Below are 10,545 nucleotides of genomic sequence, written 5' to 3' on the forward strand. Positions count from 1 at the left end.
TAAAGCTCTAAGCGAAAGTGAGGACTGCAGATGCTGGAGATCAGAGTCAAGGTTAGATTGACTCTGGATTCTGACTCTGACTCAAGGATTCCTGATGAAGGGCTTCTGCCCGAAACGTCGATTTTCCTGCTCCTCAGATGCTTTATAAAGGCCCCATACCTCAGGAAGGACATACTGGCACTGGAGCGTGTCCAGCGGAGATTCACACAGATGATCCCTGAAACAGTAGGCCTAGCATATGATGAACGGCTGAGGATTCTGGGATTGTATTCATTAGAGTTTAGAAGATTGAGGGGAGACCTACTAGAAGCTTACAAAATAATATGTAGCTTAAAAAGAGTAGACGCTGGGAAGTTGTTTCCATTAGGTGGGGAGACTAGGACCTGTGGGCATAGCCTTAGAATTAGAGGGGGTCAATTTAGAATGGAAAAGAGGAGACATTTCTTCTGCCAGAGAGTGATGGGCCTGTGGAATTCATTGCCACGGAGCACAGTGGAGGCCGGGACATTAAACATCTTCAAGGCAGAGATTGATAAACTCTTAATCTGGCAAGGAATTAAGGGCTACGGGAAGAGTGCGGATAAGTGGAGTTGAAATGCCCATCAGCCATGATTAAATGGTGGAGTGGACTCGATGGGTCGAATGTCCTTGCTTCCATTCCTGTGTCTTATGGTCTTAAATCTATATCCTGAGATCTAACCAGCCATGTCACATCCATGATTGATGAGCAATTAATGTAAATACTTTATACAGCAAGGAACTTAAATGTGCAGATTTTGTTTCCAAAGGCAGTGTGATCTTCCTCTCTTTTCTCTCAGATTGCCCTGCATTCCTGAACTGAACAAGATCCCAAACCAATGCTCTTCAGCTGCTCACTGGGGAACATGCAAGAGTGGCTCATTCTAGTTATTTTGCTTAGTACTTCCTCTAACTATTCAGACATGATCAGCAACTTATTGAGAAGGTGAGATACAAATTTTCATTCCTTTGAGCTGAACATCAAAACCTTTGTCAATGGGTCATACCTTATGACCCTCCCTATATTCTTTTCATATAGAATTCAAAAATGTAACAGCTCAGGAAGAGGCCATTTGGCTCATGATATTTGGTTGGCCTAACTAATTTGTTTCACAAAGCTGCTTTTTGCACTGCAATTTTATTCCCCCATGAGTATGAAATCCAGTTCTCAATTGAATGTTACTATTGAATCAACTTCCCGTGCCCTTTTCAGTGTATTTCACTCATAGCTACTTGCTGTCTAACTGAAAGTTTCCTTGTTTGGCCTCCAGTTCTTTTAGCAGTTACCGAGAGCCTTAAAAAGTTACAACACAGGAAGAGCCCACTCAGCTCATTGCATTCGTGCTAGCTGCCCATTCGAACACCACTTTTCAGCACCTGTCTGTCGCCTCGCAAGGTACAATCCTACAACAGCACAGAAGGTAGAACAATACAGAGCAGAACAGGCTCTTCGGCCCTCGATGTTGCGCCGAACTGTGAACTAATGTAAGCCCATCCCCCTACACTATCCCATCATCATCCATATGCTTATGCCAGGATTGTTTAAATGCCCCTAATGTGTCTGAGTTAACTACATTGGCAGGTAGGGCATTCCACATCCGTACTACTCGGAGTAAAGAACCTGACTCTGACATCGGTCTTAAATCTATCACCCCTCAATTTGCAGCTATGCCCCCTCATACAAGCCAACGTCATCATCCTAGGAAAAAGACTCTCACTGTCCGTCCTATCTAACCCTCTGATCATCTTGTGTATCTTTATTAAATCCCCTCTTAGCCACCTTCTCTCCAATGAGAACAGACCCAAGTCCATCAGTCTTTCCTCATAAAAGCTTCCCTCCAGACCAGACAACATTCTGGTAAATCTCCTCTGCACCTTTTCCAATGCTTCCACATCCTTCTTGTAATGAGGCAACTAGAACTGTACACAATATTCCAAATGAGGTCACACTAGCGTTTTGTACAGTTGCTGCTCCAGAACTCAATCCCTCTACCAATAAAACTTAACACACCATATACCTCCTTAACAGCACTATCAACCTGGGTGGTAACTTTGCATGGACACCAAGATCCCTTTGTACATCTACATCTTTCCAATAACCCAGTATTCTGTCTTCCTGTTATTCTTCCCTCAGTGAATCACCTCACATTTAGCTGCATTGAACTCCATTTGCCACCTGCCAGCCCAATTCTGCAGTTTATCCAAGTCCCCCTACAACCTGCAATAGTCTTCCACACTGTCCACCACTCCGCTGACTTTAGTGTCATCTGCAAATTTACTAACCAATCCACTTATGCCAGTGTCCATTTTATAAAAATGACAAACAGCAGTGGTCCAAAAACATATAGCGTTGTGGCACAGCATTTGTAACCAGACTCCAGGCTGAATATCTTCCATCAACCACCACTCGCTGCCTTCCTACAGAAAACCAGTTTCTAATCCAAACTGCTAAATCACCCTCAATCCCATGCCTTTGCATTTTCTCCAAAAGCCTACCATGTGGAACCTTATCAAAGGCTTTACTGAAATCCATGTATACCACAACAACTGCCCTACACTCATCCACATGGTTGGTCACTTTCTCAAAAAGCTCAATGAGGTTTGTGAGACACGACCTGCCCTTGACGAAACCACGTTGACTATCTCCAATAAAATTGTTGCTTGCTAGATTATTATAAATCCTATCTCTTCCAAAACTTTTCCTCCAACAGATGTAAGGCTTACTGGTCTATAATTACCTGGGTCATCTCTACTGCCCTTCTTGAACAAAGGGCACAACATTTTAAATCCTCTAGTCCTCTGGTTGTAAATCTGTAAACAATGATGACTCAAAGATCAAGGCCAAAGGCTCTGCCATCTCCTCCCTAGCTTCCCAGAGAATCTTCAGATAAATCCTACCTGGTCACACACAACTTCCCACTTCTGTCTTTGGCTGGCCCTAATCCTACCCTCGTCATCCTTTTATTCCTCACATACCTATAGAAAGCTTTAGGGTTCTGTTTTATTCTGCCTGCTAAAGAATGCTCATGTCCCCTCCTTGCTCCTCTTAACTCTCTCTTTAAATCCTTTCAAGCTAATCTGTAACTCTCCATCGCCTCATCTGAACCATCTCGTCTCAATGTCACATAAACCTCCCTCTTCCACTTAATGAGAGAGACGATTTCTTTTGTAAACTTCGGTTCCCTTACCTTATCACTTCCTCCCTACCTGACAGGGACATACCGATCAAGGACACGCAATATCTGTTCCTTAATCAGCTCCATATTTTGACTGTCTCCATCCCCTGCATTTTGCGATCCCATTCTATGCCTCCTAAGTCTTGCCTAACTGCATTACAATTGCCTTTCCCCCATCAAAAACTCTTGCCCTGTGGCATGTACCATCCCTTTCCATCGTTAAACTAACCATAACTCTCACCTACCACTAAATCAAACACTTGGCCTGGTTCATTACCAAACACCAGATCCAGTGTGGCCTCACCTCTTGTCGGCCCTTCCACATACTGTGTTAGGAAACCCTTTTGCACACATTGGACAAAAAAAATGATCCATCCAACCTACTAGAGTTATAGCAATGTTGGGGAAGTTAAAATCCCCCATAATGACTTCCTTTCACTCCTACTCAAACATTTTGCCGATCCTCTCCTCCACATCACTGGAACTTCACGGAGGCCTATTAAAAACTCCCAGCAGTGTGACCTCTCCTCTCCTGTTTCTAACCTCAGCCTATACCACCTCAGTGGATGAGTCCTTATCAAACGTTCTTTCAGCCACTGTTATACTGTCCTTGACTAACAAAGCCACACCTTCCCACTCTTTTATCACCTTCCCTGATCTTAATGAAAGATTGAATCCCTAGAACCTGCAACATCCATTCTTGGCTCAGCTCTATCACATCTCCAAAATGGCCACAACATCGAAGTCCCACCTATCCATGCTGCAAGCTCACCTATCTTATTCTGGATACTCCTGGTGTTGAAGTGGACATACTTCAACCCAGCTTGTTGTCTGCCAGTTCACTCCTCTGACAATGAAATCCTGTCCATGTCCTCCCTACACTCATGCTCCTGTGCACTGCAACCACACCACAGGTTCCATTCCCCTGCTGAGCTCATTTAAACCCATCTGAATAGCACCAGCAAATTTCCCACCCAAGATATTAGTACCCTTCTGGTTCAAGTGAAGACTATGTTGTTGGTAGAGGTCACACCTTCCCCAGAAAGGACCCCAATTATCCATATCCCTGAAACCCTCCCTCCTGCACCATCCCTGCAGCCACAAGTTCAGCTGATATCTCTCCCTATTCCTTGTCTCACTATCATGTTGCATGGGTAACAAACCAGAGATAACAACTCTGTTTGTTCTAGCTCTCAGCTTCCAACCTAGTTTCGCGAAATCCTGCCTTACATCCCTATCCCTCTTTCTACCTATGTCATTGGTACCTATGTGGACTATGACTTGGGTCTAGTCACCCTCTCCCTTCAGAATCCTGAAGACATGATCCGAGACACCATGGACCCTGGCATCTGGGAAGCAACACACCAACTGTGAGTCTCTTTCATTCATTCTATCTGACCCTCTAACTATTGAGTCTCCAGTGACTAACACTGTCCTCCTTCACACACACACCCTTCCCTTCTATGCAACAGGGACAGATTCTGTGCCAGAGACCTCAGCCCAATGCATGCCCCTGGTAAGCATCTGCAGGATCCTATTAAATGAGTCAAAGGTTTCTGCCTCAACAATTTCTGCAGTGAATTCCAGATAATCAGCATTCACCAGGTGTTTTTCCCCTTCATGTCTGTTCTAAATCCCTCCACCAATCACCTTAAATCTGTGCCCTCTGTTAACCTTAACCTGAACCTCTCAACCAGGTCTTTCGTGTCCACTCTATTCAAACCCATTGTTATTTTGTTCACCTCAATTCCTCAGCTACCTCTGCTTAAGGCAAACAACCCTTGCCAATCCATTCCTTACTTATAGGTGCAACTTTCAAGCCCTGGGAATGGTCTTGTAAATCTTTGCACACACTCTCTCTCAAGACTGCAATTATGTCCTTCTTGGACCATGGTGACCAGAATAGTACAAAAAACTACAACTATGGCCTAATCATTGTCTTATGTAGTTCCAATATTGCATTTCTTCCCTGCATTTGAATTCAATACCTCACCTGATGAAGGTAAACATCCAAATGCCTATTTACCACCTCAACTAATTGTCCCTCCATCTTCAGGGATCTGTGGATATGCATTCCAAGATTTATCATTTGTTTTAAATATCTCAGTATCTTCCCCTTTACTGTGTATTCCTTGTTTTTCTCTTGTCCCCAAATACACTCCTCTGGATCGAATTCCATGTTCCAGTTCTTCGCTCACCCAGCCAACCATTGATATCATTCTGTGGTCAAAAGTCTTCATGGTTAATTGCATTGTCTATAAATATGCCAATCATGTCAACCACATTTACAATTAAATCATTAATATATTCCACCAAAAGTCAAGGGACCCAACAGTCAGTCTTCTGCAATACCAGTAGAAACCACTTGGCAATCACAATAACATTACCCTTTCCTTCCTGTCACTGAGCTCATTTTAGAGAGTTGTGAACACAGTCCAATCCATCCATCATGCAAGCCAACCTTCCATCCACTGATTCCATCTGTACTTCTTGCTGCCTTGGGAAGGCAACCAGCATAATCAAAAACCCCTCCCACCCCAGATATAATCTCTCCCAATGGGCAAAAGATACAAAATCTTAAACACACGTACGAAAAGATTCAAGAACAGCTTTGTCCCCAGTGTTATTAGACTTCTGAAGGAACATCTCAAATTTTAAATTTAATGTTGATCTTGCCGTTTGTGCACCTTTTCTGCAGCTGTAACATCATATTCCTCACTCTGTTTTATTACCCTAATGCACTTTGTCTGGTCTGATGTACCTGTACTACAGGCAAAACAAAACTTTCACTGTACTTAGGTATATGTCATAATAATAAATCAAAATCAAATTCACAACATTTCCCTTTTATCCCATGAGGATTAATGTTTCTAACCAATCTGCCATGTATGACCTTATCAATTACCTTTCTAAAATCCATACGTTGTTAGGACTGGCAAGGGGAGTACATGAGTAATCAAGCCTCAGAACTCCACAAGCTGTCCTAAAAATGTATATGTCCAACTCAATCACTGAAATGGTTAAATTCCTTTTAATGTTATCCAGGACAATAAAAAAGTCTTGACAGATTTTATTAGTAAACACAAAATTCTATTTATTATGATCAAAATCAGTCTTTAACAAGTGGAAAAATAGGTTAGTAAATATTTCCATGCAAATTAAACCATATCCGCTTTAGACCCAAGGGCACAAACATTCACATGCAATACGATGAGAAGGAACAAACAATTCTGCAGAACTATTATGGGTGGGCAAAAAACTAGGACATTCTCGTGTATCAAGAATCTGAACTATAAGGATGTAATGTGGTTGCTTTCTCTTGTTGTTGCCAGTCACAGGAAGATCGTCAATTTGGGTACCCGGTCAGTTAGACCCAGGTCATTTATTGAGTTACTGTGAGTGGGGAGAGAGAGAGAGAGAGAGAGAGAGAGAAAGAGAGAGAGAGAGAGAGAGACAGAGACAGAGAAAGAGAGAGCGAGAGAAAGAAAGAAAGACAGCATTGCTTCATTGCTCCACAACTGTAACGTTTTTGTTTTCTTTTTCAGGAGACAGAGAGGGATCCATCTTCGCTGCAGGCCTCTTGCAGGTCTTTTTTCAGTTGACCCACTCCCCAGCCAAGGCAAAACAGAAACTAACAGTGTAAAGGTTGTTACGAGGCAACCTGCAGTCCAATGCTGCTTCCAGAAGTTTGTCTAATAAAAGCAACAAATCAATCTTGTCTCTCTCTAAACAGCTGTTTTTCCAAAGGCCCCTTGACCTTTTGTAAACACAACCTTTGACTTTCACGTTCCAAACAGTCACATGTTAAAAACTCTTGTCTTAACAAATTCATGATGAGATTCTCTTTCTAAATAATAGTCAACCCTTTCTCAGTATTGATTCTAATAATTTGCCCACCAACGTAAGATTGATTAGCCAATAAATATTTAGCCTGAACCTCAGCCTTTTTAATAATGGTACAATATTTGCAATTCTCAAATACTCACCTGGATCTAGTAAGAATTAGAAAATTATCTTCCTAATTCCTCCTCCTTAGCTTCCTTTGATAGCGTTGGGTTCAATTCATCTGCTGCTGATGACTTTTCCACCTTTAAAAATGTCAATCCCTCCAGTTCCTCCCTTCTCATTCTGCTTACTCCAAATGAAAATTCACACTCCTCCTCTTTAATGAAACTGTCTGCATCATCCCATTCCTTTGTGAAAACAGAGGAAGTCTGCATTAACAACCTTGCACACATCTCCTGCATCCATGTACATGTTATAGTTTGTATATGTTTGATAAGCTGTACAGTTCCCTTACTCAACCTTGTGTTCTTAATATACAGATAATATCTTTGAATATTCCTCAATCTTATAACTCGATATTTATCATATCCTCGATTTGTTTTCCTAATTTCTTTTTCACATCATTCTTGTACTGCTTATAATTCTTACTTTTCATATACTTCTTATGTCAGTATTGGACTGGGGTGGACATTAAAAATCACAACATCAGGTTGTGGTCAAACAGATTTATTTGGAAGCACTAACTTTCAGAACACTGCTCCTTCATCAGGTAGGCTCCTCCACATCCTAAGCTTCTAAAAGTATTGTATTTTTTGAGATTGGCATAAGTTCTATTTTTTTGCTTTGCTTTACCCTGTATGCCTCTGAATAAATAATGAAGTCTAGACATAGCAGTACCACTTTTTATCTTTGTGAACATGTGTCAATGCTGCATCTGTAGAATCTCAATGTTGGATGTCTCCAATTGATCAGTCACTGACTTTCCTTCTAAATCTGGTCCATCTTTTCTGGATCATCTCTTAGCTTTGTAAAGTTTCTCTTCCCCCAGTTTAGAACTTCAATTCTTTTCTTTTGTCTCTATCCATAACTGTGCAAAATAGAACAGTATTATGTACATGGTCTCCAAAATGGCTATCCACCAATACTTCATCCACGTACCAAGCTTCATTTCTTAAGACTACATCTAGAGTTCTCACCTTGGGCCTATTATGATCTGGCTAAAATGCTTTCTTGATGCAGTTCAAGAATTTTGTGACCTCTGTGTCTTTCACACTGTTTGTATCCCATTTGGTTAATTGAAGTAGCTGAAAATGTGTTGCTGGAAAAGCGCAGCAGGTCAGGCAGCATCCAAGGAACAGGAGAATCGACGTTTCGGGCATAAGCCCTTCTCCTGTTCCTTGGATGCTGCCTGACCTGCTGCACTTTTCCAGCAACACATTTTCAGCTCTGATCTCCAGCATCTGCAGTCCTCACTTTCTCCTCGGTTAATTGAAGTACCCAACCATTAGTCTCCTTTATATGTTTATTGACTGAAATTACTTTTCCTTCCTTACCTTATTGAAAAACATTCACGATTTTGCCCTTTACCATTAGACATCCATTTATCGCCTCTACAAAAGAAAACAACCTCAGTTCTTCTAGTCATTCCCTATGTCTGAAGCCAATCGTCCCTTGTGCCATTCTTGTCACTTCTATTTCAGCTCTGAATGCCATTTCATCCTCCCATCCAGATGAATGTGTTGTCTCTGGTTTGCACCTCTTCCTGAAAAAACAGCGAGGTGTTTAAATTCCTCATATTTGGAAGTACATTGACAGATCAATGGTTGTCATTGTGCACTGTCAAATGAAGCCATCCTATGTTAATAATTCTGATTCTTATCTTGTTCATTTGTTTTGGTCTCATTTATTTCCTAGCTAATCTAGTTCCATTTTTATTCCAATTGATCATTTGATACAAGTCTATTGTGTCCACTCATACTTATGAATCCACATTGGATTTTGCGAACCCTTACTGTGTGATAACCTTTGAACCTGAAACCATAACAGTAAAGAAAATTTGTTATTAATTTAAAATGCTTGGAGAATCTAAATGTTTTAAGGATGTTTGAAAAGGACGTTTAGAGTTTGCATGAATTACAAAGAGATCAACTGTAGTTCTCTTGGATATTAAGAAATGCTGGCTCAAGTGACTAACAACTGTCAACCAGCAAGTTGGACCAACAGGAAGGAGGTTATGGTCAGGAAGCTCTCTGGCCAGACGCAAAGGAGAACTGGAAGATAGGAGAACTGGAGGCAGCAGGAAATCAGCACACGGATGCAGACACTAGGAGAAAGCCAACAGTAACAGAAAGAGAAACACAATGTGTTCAAGAAGCAGCCAGCAAAGATTTCTACAAAAACATCAGTTTTCATTTTGGCAGGAGCTCTTGGGGAAGTGATGAGCAAATGAGCTGAGAAGGACAAAATCCTAAAAAATGGTGCAAATAGCTCAGGCATGCAACACAGTGAAATTTACCTTTTTGTTTGAAATACCATTCTTCTGTTAATTCATCTTTTAACCTACAGGTTTTCTTTCTTGATTTACATTAAAGTAGAAGTAACAAAGCCTAAATTCTTTTTTTGGTAAAGTTCTTTGCTGTTGCTACAGGTTATAGATTCCAACTAGGATCATAACAATTGGTTCTTTGCATTATTCACTTACTATCGCATTGTCAGATATGTTGAAAGCATTCTCTTATACTTTGTAGTGAGAGCAAGGAACAAGAAGCGAAGATAGCCTTGTAAGATGTAAACCAACAATATTATTATTAAGTATGCAAAAATAAACGCAAGATAAAAATATTATAAAACTGAGACAGTGATATTAAAAACAAAAATAATAATTTTTAGAAAATATTAGTTCAGTTAATTGCAAAGCCCCAGAGTGCATGAAAGAAGGAAAACTGAAAAGAACATAAATGGCGGTGACATCAAACTTGGGTCTTAGGAATTGGAAAATTGCTAACCTGATAATATTTCTTTCTATGATAATGGTTACCCCTATACATACATGACAATTAAAATCTTGGGCAATATGGTAGGGACACAACCACTGCCCACAACAGACCTATAACCTTTCTTATATTGCAATTCACAACTTGCAGAGGTGCGTAATGGTTACTTCCAGACAACAAATACACAATGGCTTATTGTGTTAAAAAATTACTGTGCAACTGGTCCAATAGGAGGTGGTGATATTCATTTCTTGCCTCATCTCACATGCTACCTCTTCTGTTGGGTATCCTCTTCCTGGTAAGAGGCTTTCTTCATTTTCTTTCTCTTCAGCTATGTTGAGTCCCTATATAATTAGAGAGAGAAACAAGCCCTTTCTGAATTGTATTGTATAGCTGAAATAATCTACCCACATCACAGAAATAGAAAATTGACCTACTTTGCTCTCATTCATGCAGCACTCAACATCAATTTCATCAATACAAAAATAATGTACTACTTTAGATGCTGCAATTCAGCTCTTCAACCTAAACATTAACACAGATTCTCTCTTCATAGATAGAGTCATAGAGAT

Source organism: Chiloscyllium punctatum, chromosome 38 (genome assembly GCF_047496795.1).
Source record: "Chiloscyllium punctatum isolate Juve2018m chromosome 38, sChiPun1.3, whole genome shotgun sequence".
Taxonomy (NCBI): Eukaryota; Metazoa; Chordata; class Chondrichthyes; order Orectolobiformes; family Hemiscylliidae; genus Chiloscyllium; species Chiloscyllium punctatum.